Consider the following 14,050-nt stretch of genomic DNA (forward strand, 5'->3'; position numbering starts at 1 on the left):
ATATTCCATTGTATATATATATATATATATATATATATATATAGCACTTCTTCTTTATCCATTCATCTGTCGATGGACATCTTGGCTCTTTCCAGTTTGGCTATTGTGAACATTGTTGCTATAAACATTGGGGTGTATGTGGCCCTTCGAATCACTATGTTTGTATCCTTAGGATAAATACTTAGTAGTGCAATTGCTAGCTCAAAAGGTAGCTCTATTTTTAACTTTTTCAGGAACGTCCATACTGTTTTCCAGAGTGGCTGCACCCCCACCAACAGTATAAGAGTGTTTCCCTTTCTCTGCATGCTCACCAACATCTATTGTTTCCTGAGTTGATCATTTTAGCCATCCTGACTGGTGTGAGATGGTATCTCATTATGGTTTTGATTTGTATTTTCTCTGATGCCGAGTGATGTTGAGCATTTTTTCATGTGTCTGTTAGCCATTTGTATGTCTTCTTTGGAGAAATGTCTGTTCATGTCTTCTGCCCATTTCTTGACTGGATTTGTTGTTTTTTGGGTGTTAAGTTTGGTAAGTTCTTTGTAGATTTTGGATACTGACCCTTTATTTGGTAAGTCATTTGCAAATATCTTCTCCCATTCTGTCAATTGTCTTTTAGTTTTGTCAAAAGTTTCCTTTGCTGTGCAAAAGCTTTTGATCTTGAAGAAGTTCCAAAAGTTCATTTTTGCTTTTGTTTCCCTTACCTCTGGAGACATGTCTAGTAAGAAGTTGCTGTGTTGAGATCAAAGAGTTTGCTGCCTATGTTCTCCTCTACGATTTTGATGGGTTCCTTTCATCCATTTTGAGTTTAACTTTGTGTATGGTGTAAGAAAGCTGGTGACATCACAATGCCAGACTTTAAGCTGTATTACAAAGCTGTAATCATCAAGACAGTATGGTACTGGCACAAAAATAGACACATAGGTGAATGGAACAGAATAGAGAACCAAGAAATGAACCATTAACTATATGGCCAATGAATCTTCAACAAAGCAGAAAAGAATATCCAATGGAAAAAAGACAATCTTTTCAACAAATGGTGTTGGGAAAATTGGACAGCCACATACAGAAGAATGAAACTGGACCACTTTCTGAGCAACTTTCAAGTATATAATACCATATTGTCAGTTATTGTCACTATACTGTACATTAGATCTCCAAAGTTATTCATCTTATAGCTGGAAGATTGTATCCTTTGACCAACACCTCCCTATTTCCTCCACCCTCCCATCCCCTGCCAACCACCCTTCCACTCTCTACTTCTATGAATTCAGCTTTTTAAGATTCTGCATACAGGTGAAATGATACAGTATTTGTCTTTGTCTGACTTACTTCACTTAGCACTCAAGATCTATCCATGTTGTCATAAAAGGCAGAATCTTCTTCTTTATATGGTTGAATAATATTCCATTGTGTTTATATGTATGTATATATATATACATATGTGTGTGTACATATATATACACACATATTGCTTATCCATTCATCCATTCATGGACACTAAGGTTGTTTCCATGTCTTGACTATTATGAATAATGCTGGAATAATGCTGGAATGGGGTATAGATGTATTTTTGAGATAGTGTTTTCATTTCCTTTGGATATACCCCAGAGGTGGAATTGCTGGATCATATGAAATTCTATTTTTACTTTTTTGAGGAACCTTCATACTCTTCTACATTGTGGATGCAATAATTTATATTCCCACCAACAGTATACAAAGGTAGCATTTTCTCCACAGCCTCTCTTCTCTCCTCTTGCTGTGTATTGTCTTTTGATAATACCAATTCTAACAAGTGTGAAGTGATATCTTCTGGTTTCATTGTGAATTTTCCTGATAATTAGTGATGTTGAACACGTTTTCATGTTTGTTGGCCATTTCGATCTCTTCTTTGGAAAAATATCTATTCAGTTCCTTTACCCATTATTTTTTATTTTTTATTTTTGCAATACATTTTTTATTGTTATGTTAATCACCATACATTACATCATTAGTTTGTGATGTAGTGTTCCATGATTCATCGTTAGTGCATAACACCCAGTGCTCCACGCAGAACGTGCCCTCTTTAATACCCATCACCAGGCTAACCCATCCCCCCATACCCCTCCCCTCTAGACCCTCAGTTTGTTTTTCAGAGTCCATCATCTCTCATGGTTCATTTCCCCCTCCGATTTACCCCCCTTCATTCTTCCCCTCCTGCTATCTTCTTTTTTTTTAAACATATATTGCATTATTTGTTTCAGAGGTACAGATCTGTGATTCAACAGTCTTGCACAATTCATAGCGCTCACCATACCGCATACCCTCCCCAATGTCTATCACCCAGCCACCCCATCCCTCCCACCCCCCACCACTCCAGCAACCCTCAGTTTGTTTCCTGAGATTAAGAATTCCTCATATCAGTGAGGTCATATGATACATATCTTTCTCTGATTGACTTATTTCACTCAGCATAACACCCTCCAGTTTCATCGTTGCAAATGGCAAGATCTCATTCCTTTTGATGGCTGCATAATATTCTATTGTATATATATACCACTTCTTCTTTATCCATTCATCTGTCGATGGATATCTTGGCTCTTTCCACAGTTTGGCTATTGTGGACGTTGCTGTTATAATCATCGGGGTGCTCGTATCCCTTCGGATCCCTACATTTGTATGTTTGGGGTAAATACTCGGTAGTGCAAATACTGGGTCATAGGGTAGCTCTATTTTCAACTTTTTGAGGAAACTCCATACTGTTTTCCAGAGTGGTTGCACCAGCTTGCATTCCCACCAACAGTGTAGGAGGGTTCCCCTTTCTCTGCATCCCTGCCAACATCTGTCATTTCCTGACTGTTAATTTTAGCCATTCTGACTGGTGTGAGGTGGTATCTCACTGAGGTTTTGATTTGGCTTTCCCTGATGCCGAGCAATATTGAGCACTTTTTCATGTGTCTGTTGGCCATTTGGATGTCTTCTTTGCAGAAATGTCTGTTCATGTCTTCTACCCATTTCTTGGTTGGATTGTTTTCCTTTGGGTGTTGAGTTTGATAAGTTCTTTATAAATTTTGGATACTAGCCCTTTATCTGATATGTCACTTGCAATTATCTTCTCCCATTCTGTCGGTTGTCTTTTGGTTTTGTGGACGGTTTCTTTTGCTGTGCAAAAGCTTTTTATCTTGATAAAATTCCAATAGTTCATTTTTGCCCTTGCTTCCCTTGCCTTTGGCGATGTTTCTAGGAAGAAGTAGCTGCGGCTGAGGTCGAAGTGGTTGCTGCCTGTGTTCTCCTTTAGGATTTGGATGGACTCCTGTCTCACGTTTAGGTCTTTCAACCATTTGGAGTCTATTTGTGTGTGTGGTGTAAGGAAATGGTCCAGTTTCATTCTTCTGCATGTGGCTGTCCAATTTTCCCAACACAATTTGTTGATGAGACTCTCTTTTTGCCATTGGACATTCTTTCCTGCCTTGTCAAAGATTAGCTGACCATAGAGTTGAGGGTCCATTTCTGGGCTCTCGATTCTGTTCCATTGATCTATGTGTCTGTTTTTGTGCCAGTACCATACTGTCTTGATGATGACAGCTGTGTAATAGAGCTTGTAGTCCGGAATTGTGATGCCACCAGCTTTGCTTTTCTTTTTCAACATTCCTCTGGCTATTCGGGGTCTCTTCTGATTCCATACAAATTTTAGGATTATTTATTGCATTTCTTTGAAAAAAGTGGATGGTATTTTGATGGGGATAGCAATGAATGTGTAGATTGCTCTAGGTAGCATTGACATCTCCACAATGTTTGTTCTTCCAATCCATGAGCATGGAATATTTTTCCATTTCTTTGTGTCTTCCTCAATTTCTTTCATGAGTATTTTATAGTTTTCTGAGTACAGACCCTTTGACTCTTTGGTTAGATATATTCCTAGGTATCTTATCATTTTGGGTGCAATTGTAAATGGGATCAACTCCTTAATTTGTCTCTCTTCTGTCTTGTTGTTGGTGTATAGGAATGCCACTGATTTCTGTGCATTGATTTTGTATCCTGCCACTTTACTGAATTCCTATATGAGTTCTAGCAGTTTTGGGGTGGAGTCTTTTGGGTTTTCCGCATAAAGTATCATGTCATCTGCAAAGAGAGTTTGACTTCCTCTTTGCTGATTTGGATGCCTTTGATTTCTTCTTGTTGTCTGATTGCTGTGGCTAGGACTTCTAATACTATGTTGAATAGCAGTGGTGAAGTGGACATCCCTGCCACATTCCTGACCTTAGGGGGAAAGCTCTCAGCTTTTCCCCATTGACAACGATATTCGCTATACGTTTTTCATAGATGACTTTTATGATATTGAGGTATGTACCCTCTATCCCTATACTCTGAAGAGTTTTGATCAAGAAAGGATGCTGTACTTTGTCAAATGCTTTTTCTGCATCTATTGAGAGGATCATATGATTCTTGTTCTTTCTTTTGTTAATGTATTGTATCACGTTGATTGATTTATGGATGTTGAACCAACCTTGCAGCCCAGGGATAAATCCCACTTGGTCATGGTGAATAATTCTTTTAATGTACTGTTGGATCCTATTGGCTAGTATTTTGGTGAGAATTTTTGCATCCATGTTCATCAAGGATACTGGTCTGTCATTCTCCTTTTTGATGGGGTCTTTGTCTGGGTTTTGGGATCAAGGTAATGCTGGCCTCATAAAATGAGTTTGGAAGTTTTCCTTCCATTTCTATTTTTTGGAACAGTTTCAGGAGAATAGGTATTAATTCTCCTCAATGTTTGGTAGAATTCCCCTGGGAAGCCATCTGGCCCTGGGCTTTTGTTTGTTGGGAGATTTTTGATGACTGCTTCAATTTCCTTAGTGGTTATAGGTCTGTTCAGGTTTTCTATTTCTTCCTGGTTCAATTTTGGTGGTTGATACATCTCTAGGAATGCACCCATTTCTTCCAGGGTTCTCTAATTTGCTGGCATAGAGTTGCTCATAATATGTTCTTATAATTGTTTGTATTTCTTTGGTGTTGGTTGTGATCTCTCCTCTTTCATTCATGATTTTGTTGATATGGGTCCTTTCTCTTTTCTTTTTGATAAGTCTGGCCAGGGGTTTATCAATCTGGGTTAATTCTTTCAAAGAACCAGCTCCTAGTTTCGTTGATCTGTTCTACTGTGCTTTTGGTTTCTATTTCATTGATATCTGGTCTGATCTCTATTATTTCTCTTCTCCTGCTGGGTTTAGGCTTTATTTGCTGTTTTTTCTCTAGCTCCTTTAGGTGTAAGGTTAGGTTGTGTATTTGAGACCTTTCTTGTTTCTTGAGAAAGGCCTGTATTGCTATATACTTTCCTCTCAGGACTGCCTTTGCTGTATCCCAAAGATTTTGAACAGTTGTGTTTTCATTTTCATTGGTTTCCATGAATTTTTTTAATTCTTCTTTAATTTCCTGGTTGACCCATTCATTCTTTAGTAGGATGCTCTTTAGCCTCCATGTATTTGAGTTCTTTCTGACTTTCCTCTTGTGATTGAGTTCTAGTTTCAAAGCACTGTAGTCTGAAAATATGCAGGGAATAATCCCAATCTTTTGGTACCAGTTGAGACCTGATTTGTGATCTAGGATGTGATCTATTCTGGAGAATGTTCCAGATGGGCACTAAAGAAGAATGTGTTTTCTCTTGCTTTGGGATGGAATGTTCTGAATATGTCTGTGAAGTCCATTTGGTCCAGTGTGTCGTTTATAGTCTTTATTTCCTTGTTGATCTTTTGCTTAGATGACCTGTCCATTTCAGTGAGAGGGGTGTTCAAGTCCCCCACTATTATTGTATTGTTGTCAATGTGTTTCTTTGCTTTTGTTATTAATTGCCTTATATAATTGGCTGCTCCCATGTTAGCGGCATAGATATTTACAATTGTTAGATCTTCTTGTTTGATAGACCCTTTAAGTAGGATATAGTGTCCTTCTTCATCTCTTATTATAGTCTTTTTTTTTAAATCTAATTTGTCTGATATAAGGATTGCCACCCCAGCTCTCTTTTGGTGTCCATTAGCATAGTAAATTGTTTTCCACACCCTCACTTTCAATCTGGGGTTGTCTTTGTGTCTATAATGAGTCTCTTACAGACAGCATATCGATGGGTCTTTTTTTTTTTTTAATCCAATCTGATAGCCTGTGTCTTTTGATTGGGGCATTTAGCCCATTTACATTCAGGGTAACTATTGAAATGTATGAATTTAGTGCCATTGTATTGCCTGTAAGGTGACCGTTACTGTATATTGTCTGTATTCCTTTCTGGTCTATGCTGCTTTTAGGCTCTGTCTTTACTTAGAGGACCCCTTTCAATATTTCTTGTAGGGCCGGTTTTGTGTTTTCAAATTCCTTTAGTTTTTGTTTGTCCTGGAAGCTTTTTATCTCTCCTTCAATTTTCAATGACAGCCTAGCTGGATATAGTATTCTTGGCTGCATATTTTTCTCTTTTAGTGCTCTGAAGATATCATGTCAGTCCTTTCTGGCCTGCCAGGGCTCTGTGGATAGGTCTGTTGCCAATCTAATATTTCTACCATTATAGATTACATATCTCTTCTCCCGAGCTGATTTCAAGATTTTCTCTTTTTCTCTGAGACTCGTAAGTTATACTATTAGATGTCAGAATGTTGACCTATTTTTATTGATTTTGAGAGGGGTTCTCTGTGCCTCCTGGATTTTGATGCCTGTTTCCTTCCCCACATTAAGGAAGTTCTCTGCTATAATTTGCTCCAATATACCTTCTGCCCCCCTCTCTCTCTTTCTTCCTCTTCTGGGATCCCAATTATTCTAATGTTGTTTCGTCTATGATATCGCTTATCTCTCGAATTCTGCCCTCGTGATCTAGTAGTTGTTTATCTCTCTTTTTCTCAGCTTCTTTATTTTCCATCATTTTGTCTTCTATATCACTGATTCTCTCTTCTGTCTCATTTATCCTAGCAGTTAGTGCCCCCATTTTTTATTGCACTTCATTAATAGCCTTTTTGATTTCGATTTGGTTAGATTTTAGTTATTTTATTTCTCCAGGAGGGGTTTCTCTAATAACTTCCATGCTTTTTACAAGCCCAGCCTAGTATCTTTAAAATCATGATTTTGAACTCTAGGTCCGATATCGTACTAAGGTCCGTATTGAGTAGGTCCCTGGCCGATGGTACTACCTCTTGTTCTTTTTAATGAGGTGATTTTTTTCGTCTTGTCATTTTGTCCAGATGAGAATAGATGAATGAGAGAACAAAATGCTAACAGGTTAACAATGTCTTCAGCAAATATACTCTATACAAATCAGAAAAGACCTGAAACCAGGGAGAAGAAAGGGAAAGAAAAAAAAAAGAAAAAGAAAAATATAAAAACAGAGCAAAACAAAGAAAAAGCAGAATATGATCAAATATGATCAGGCTAGTGCATAGATCAGTGCCACACAGTAGATTTTGGGTGTATTTTGGTCTGTTAGAAGAAAGTGCCTCCTAAAATTTTAAAGAAGGAAAGACTTATATGTACAAAATAAGGGTTGACACAATGAAGGGATGGAAGATGACTGTATAGATAAAAATTATAAAAATTTTATAAAAGGAATTGAAAAGATAAGTTGTTTGAAAAAAGAAAGAAGATTTAAAAAAGAGAGAGAGAGAAAAAAGAGGGGGGGAATGTGATCAGGCAGGAGACTAGAACAAAGCCATACACTAGTGATTTAGGGTATAATTTGATCTGTTAGAAGAAACTGTATCTCAAAATTTTAAAGAGAGAACAACTTATATATATATGCCAAAAATAAGGGTATCTACTCTGAAGGGATAGAATATGACTCTAAAAATGAAAAATAAAATTTTTTTTTCAAAAAGGGATTGATAAGATGTTGGTTGAAAAAGGGAAAAAGAAATAGTCCAAAAAAACAGTTAAAAAATTAACTTTGAAAAACTAATGAATCATAGTAAAAAAAAGTCATGAATTCTATGTGCAGTATTCCCCTAGTGCTCGAGTTCTCCCATTCTCCTTGAATGGTAAACTTGGTCTTGGCTGGCTGTTCGTGCTGATCTTCTGGGGGAGGGGCCTGTTGCCGTGGTTCCCAAATGTCTTTGCCAGAGGCTGAATTGCCCCTCCCTTACTGGTCCCGGCTAAGCAATCGGCTCGGGAGCTTTTGTTCCCTGCAAGCTTTCCGTACAGCTTTGGAGGACGAGAGTGAAAATGGTGGCCTCCCAATCTCCGCCCAGAGGAGCCGAGAACTTGGGGCCCCGCTCCCCAGTGTGCCCCCAAAGAAAAGCAGTCAGTCACTCCCGTGTCCCCGGTCTCCGGCCACACTCCGTGTTCACCCGGCCTGCTACCAAGCGCCTCTATCTCTGGCACCCGACTCAGTGTGGAGTCTCCAAACCCAGCAGATCACTGCGGTGTGCTCCTGCGCCACTCCTCCCGGGGGAGGAAGGGGAGTATCCCCGCATCTGCCGCTTGTTGGGTCCCTGCTGGAGAAGCAGTGGCCCAACTGTGTCGCCGATCACAGTTTATGGCAACCCCGAGCCGAGAGCCCGCACCTCGGCTCCGTCTCTGCAGCTGGCTTCCCTGCTCCGATACCTGGGAGCTCTGCCAGGCACCCCTGGTCTTTCTGTGACCCCGAGGGTCCTGAGACCACACTTTTCCACGAGGGTTCCACCCCCCGCTTAGCCACTGGAACGACGTCCCTCAGCGGAGCCAACTTCTAAAAGTTCCGATTTTGTGCTCCACGGCTCTATCACTTGCCAGAAGTGGCCGACGGAGGCCCCCTCCCCCCGCCGTCTATCCTCCCAAATATCACCTCGGATTCACTTCTCCACATGTCCTACCTTCCAGTAAGTGGTCGCTTTTCTGTTCAGAGAGTTGTTGCTATTCTTCTCTTCGATCTCCTGTTGAGTTCGTAGGTGTTCATAATGGTTTGATCCCTATTCAGCTGAATTCCTGAGACCAGAGGAAATCCAGGTCTCCTACCCCTCCGCCATCTTGCTCCGCCCCCGTGGCCTTACATTTTGTTGATTATTTCTTTTACATGGCATTGCAGAAGATTTTTAGTTTGATGTAGTTGCACTTTATTATTTTGCTATTGTTGCTTGTGCTTTTAGCATCATATTTTAAAATCATTGCCAAGACCAATGTCAAGGAGGTTTATCCCCTGTGTTTTCTTCTATGAGTTTTATAATTTCAGGTCTTTTTTTTTTAAGATTTTATTTATTTGACAGAGAGAGACACAGCAATAGAGGGAACACAAGCAGGGGGAGTGGGAGAGGGAGAAGCAGGCTTCCCGCCAAGCAGGGAGTCCAATGTGGGGCTTGATCCCAGAACCCTGGGATCATGACCTGAGCTGAAGGCAGACCCTCAACCACTCAGCCACCCAGGCGCCCCTCTTTTTTTTTTTTTAACTAGGCTCCACACCCAGTATGGAGCCCAACCTGAGGCTTGAACTCAAGACAGACCTTGAGATCAAGACCTGAGCTAAGATCAAGAGTCCAACACTCAACTGATTGAGCCACCCAGGTGCCCCCAGGTCTTATATTTAAGTCTTTAATCCATTTTCAGTTAATTTTTATGAGTCGTCTGAGATAGGGCTCCAGTTTCTTTTTTCTGCATGTGAATATACAGTTTTCCTAACAACATTTATTGAAGAGATTATTCATTCCCCCACTGAGTATTCTTAGCCCCCTTGTCAAATACTAGCTGACTGTATATGCATGGGTTTATTTTTGGCCTCTTAGTTCTGTTCCATTCATCTATGTGTCTGTTTTTATGCCAGTACCATCTTATTTTGATTATTATAGCTTTGGAATAAAACTTGAAGTCAGGAGGTGTGATGCTTTCAGCTGTGTTCTTTCTCAGGATTTTGGCTATTTGGGGTCTTTTGTGGTCCTTTGGAGTTTTAGGATTGTTATTTCTGTTTCTGTTGAAAAATGCCATCAGAGTTTTGATAGAGATTGCATTAAATCTATAGATGACTTTGAATAGTATGGATATTTGAACAGTATTAATTCTTCCTCCACAAATATAGGATATTTTCCCCTTTATTTCCATCCTCAATTTTTTTCATCAATGTCTAGTAGTTTTCAAAGTACAGATCTTTTACTTCCTTGGTTAAATTTATTCCTAAATTTTGCATTATTTTTGATAATGTAATTGTTTTATTTTTTTTTTCAGGTTGTTTTTAGTGTAGAGAAGTGCAACTGATTTTTTTGTGTGTTGATTTTGTATCCTTCAACTTTACCAAATCTGTTTATTAGTTCCAACAGTGTTTGGTGGAGTCTTAGCATTTTCTATGTATATCACATCATCTGGAAACAAAGACACTTTTACTTCTTCCTTTCCAGTTTGGATTCCTTTTATTTCTTTTTCTCACCTAATTGCTCTGCCTCAAATTTCCAGTTCTATGTTGAATTAGGAGTGGAGAGAGTGAGCACCCTGTCTTGTTTCTGATCTTGGCAGGAAAGTTTTCAGTCTTTCACTGTTGAGTATGATATTAGCTGTGTGCTTGACATATATGGCTTTTATTATATTGTGGTATAGTCCTCTATATCCATTTATTCAGCATTTTGATCCTGAAAGGATGTTGAATTCTGTCAAATGCTTTTTCTGCATCTATTGAGGTGACCTTATGATTTTTATTTTTCATTCTATTAATGTGGTGTATAACATTTATTAATGTGGTGTATAACATTTGTGTATTGTGCTTATTTGAGAGTGTTCCCTCCTTTTTAATTTTATGGAAGAGTTTGAAAAGAATTGACATTGATTCTTCTTTAAGTGTTTGGTAGAATTCATCAGTGAAACCACCTTGGGCTTTTTTTGTTGGGAGCCTTTTTTTGTTTTTATTTAAAATCAATTTAATTAATTAGTGTATTATTAGTTTCAAAGATAGATATATCTATATCTATATCTATATATATATATAGATAGATACATATAACACCCAGTGTTCATTATATCAAGTGCCCTCCTTGGTGCCCATCCCTCAGTTACCACATCCCTGCACCCACCTCCCTTCCAGCAATCCTCAGTTTGTTCCCTATAGTTAAGAGTCTCTTATGGTCTGTCTCCCTCTCAGATTTTGTCTTATCTTATTTTTCCTTCCTTTCCCCTATATTCATCTGTTTTGTTTTTTAAATTCCACATATGAATGAAATGTTATGGTATTTTTCTTTCTCTGACTTATTTCACTTAGCATAATACAATCTAGTATCATCCACGTTGTTGCAAGGGGCATGATTGCCTTCTTTTTGATGGCTGAAAATATTCCACTGTATATATATAACACTTCTTGATCCATTCATGAGTCAATGGACATCTGAGCTCTTTTCACAGTTTGGCTATTGTAGACATTGCTGCTATAAACATTGGGGTGCATGTGCCTCTCTGAATCACTATGATTTTATCCTTTCCATAAATACCTAGTAGAGCAATTGCTAGCTCAAAGGGTAGCTCTATTTTTAACTTTTTCAGGAACCTCCATACTGTTTTCCAGAGTGGCTGTACCAGCTTGCATTCCCACCAACAGTATAAGAGAGTTCTCCCTTCTCCAACATCCTCTCCAACATGTTTCCTGAGTTGTTAATTTTAGCCATTCTGAGTGTGTCAGGTGATATCTTATTATGGTTTTATTTGTATTTCCCTGATGCCAAGTATGTTGAATATTTTTTCATTTGTCTGTTGGCAATTTGTACATCTTCTTTGGAGAAATGTCTGTTCATGTCTTCTGCCCATTTCTTGAATGGATTTGTTGTTCTCTGGGTGTTGAGTTTGGTAAGTTCTTTTTTTTTTAAGATTTTATTTATTTATTTGAGAGAGAGAGAGAGAGACAGAGATAGCAAGAGAAAACAGGAGTTGGGAGGAAAGTGTGAAGCAGGCTCCCCGCCGAGCAGAGAGCACAATGCAGGGCTCGATCCCAGAGTCCTGGGATCATGACCTGAGCCTAAGGCAGATGTTTAACCAACTGAGCCACACTGGTGCCCTGAGTTTGTTAAGTTCTTTATAGATTTTGGATACTAGCCCTTTATCTGATAAGACATTGCAAATATCTTCTCCCATTCTGTAGGTTGTCTTTTGTTTTGTCAAAAGTTTCCTTTGTTGTGCAGAAGCTTTTTATCTTGAAGAAATCCCAAAGTTCATTTTTGCTTTTGTTTCCCTTGCCTTTGGAGATGTGTCTAGCAAGAAGTTGCTGTGGCTGAGGTCCAAGAGGTTGCTGCCTGTGTTCTCCTCTAGGATTTTGATGGAGTCCTGTCTCACATTTAGGTCTTTCATCCATTTTGAGTTTATTTTTGTGTAGGGTGTAAGAAAGTGGTCCAGTTCTATTCTCCGGCTGTGGCTGTCCAATTTTCCCAACACCATTTGCTGAAGAGACTTTTTTTCCATTGGATATTCTTTCCTGCTTTGTCGAAGATTAGTTGATCATAGATAGAGTTGAGGGTCCATTTCTGGGTTCTCTATTCTGTTCCATTGATCTATGTGTCTGTTTTTATGCCAGGACCATGCTGTCTTGACGATCACAACTTTGTAAAACAGTTTGAAGTCAGGCATTGTGATGCCCCCAGCTTTGGTTTTCTTTTTCAACATTCCTTTGGCTATTTGGGGTCTTTTCTGGTTCCATACAAATTTTAGGATTGTTTGTCCCAGCTCTGTGAAAATGTTGATGGTATTTTGTAAGGGATTGCATTGAATGTGTAGATTCTTTGGGTAGCATAGATATTTTAACAATATTTGTTCTTCCAATCCATGAGCATGGAATGTTTTTCCATTTCTTTGTATCTTCCTCAACTTCTTTCATAAGTGTTCTATAGTTTTCAGAGTATAGAGCTTTACCTCTTTGGGTAGGGTTATTCTCATGTATCTTATGGTTTTTGGTACAATTGTAAATGGGATAGATTCCTTGATTTCTCTTTCTTCTGCCTCATTGTTAGTGTATAGAAATGCAACTGACTTCTGTGCATTGATTTTATATCCTGTCACTTTGCTGAATTCCTGAATGAGTTCTAGCAATTTTGGGGTTGATTCTTTTTTGCAAATTAAAATGCATATTAAAACACATGTATTTATTTAACAAACCAAGATTTGTTAGTGCTCAAGCAAGCAAGGAACAGACGCACAGGCTTCCACTAATATGTGTTTCTTGAATGTCTTGACCAAAGAGCTTGTCTCTATAACCTTTCAAAATACTTTGTAAGGTCAGCATTATTTTATATTTAACAGCATTAAGTATAAGGAAAAATAATCTAATAATTCCTTCAGGTGTTCTTAAGGCTGTCTTGATCTAAGGAAACGTTTTAATTTGCAAAATGAGTATTACTGATTCTTTTGGGTTTTCAATATTGAGTGTCCTGTCATCTGGGAAAAGTGAAAGTTTGATTTCTTCTTTGCTGATCTGGATGCCTTTTATTTCTTTTTGTTGTCTGATTGCTGAGGCTAGGACTTCCAGTACTGTGTTGAACAACAGTGGTGAGAGTGGACACCCCTGTCATGTTCCTGACCTTGGGGGAAAAGCTCTCAGTTTTTCCCCATTGAGGATGGTATTTGCTGTGGGTCTTTGGCTTTTATGATATTGAGGTATATTCCCTCTATCCCTACAGGACAGAGTTTTTACCAAGAAAGGATTTGTATTTTGTCAGATGATTTTTATGCATTTATTGAGAAGGTGATATGGTTATTTTCCTTTCTTTTATTATTGTGGTGTATCACATTGATTGATTTGTGGATGTTGAATCACTCTTGCAGTCTAGGAATAAATCCCACTTGGTTGTGGTGAATAATCCTCTTAATGGACTTGGGTCCTATCAGCTAGTATCTTGATGTTTTGCATCCATGTCCATCGGGGGTATTGGTCTATAATTCTCCTTTTAGATGGGGTCTTTATCTGGTTTTGGGATCAACGTAACTCTAGCCTCATAGAATGAGTTTGGAAATTTTCCTTCCATTTCTATTTTTTGCAACAGCTTCAGAAGGAAAAGCATTATTTCTTCTTTAAATATTTGGTAGAATTCTGCTGAGTGGCCAGCTGGCCATGCACTCTTGTTTTTTGGGAGATTTTTGATTACTGGTTCAATTTGTTTGCTGGAGTCTGTTCTGG

This window comes from Callorhinus ursinus, unplaced genomic scaffold (genome assembly GCF_003265705.2).
Source record: "Callorhinus ursinus isolate GAN/ISIS: 27379988/994484 unplaced genomic scaffold, GSC_fseal_2.0 scaffold114, whole genome shotgun sequence".
NCBI classification, from domain to species: Eukaryota; Metazoa; Chordata; class Mammalia; order Carnivora; family Otariidae; genus Callorhinus; species Callorhinus ursinus.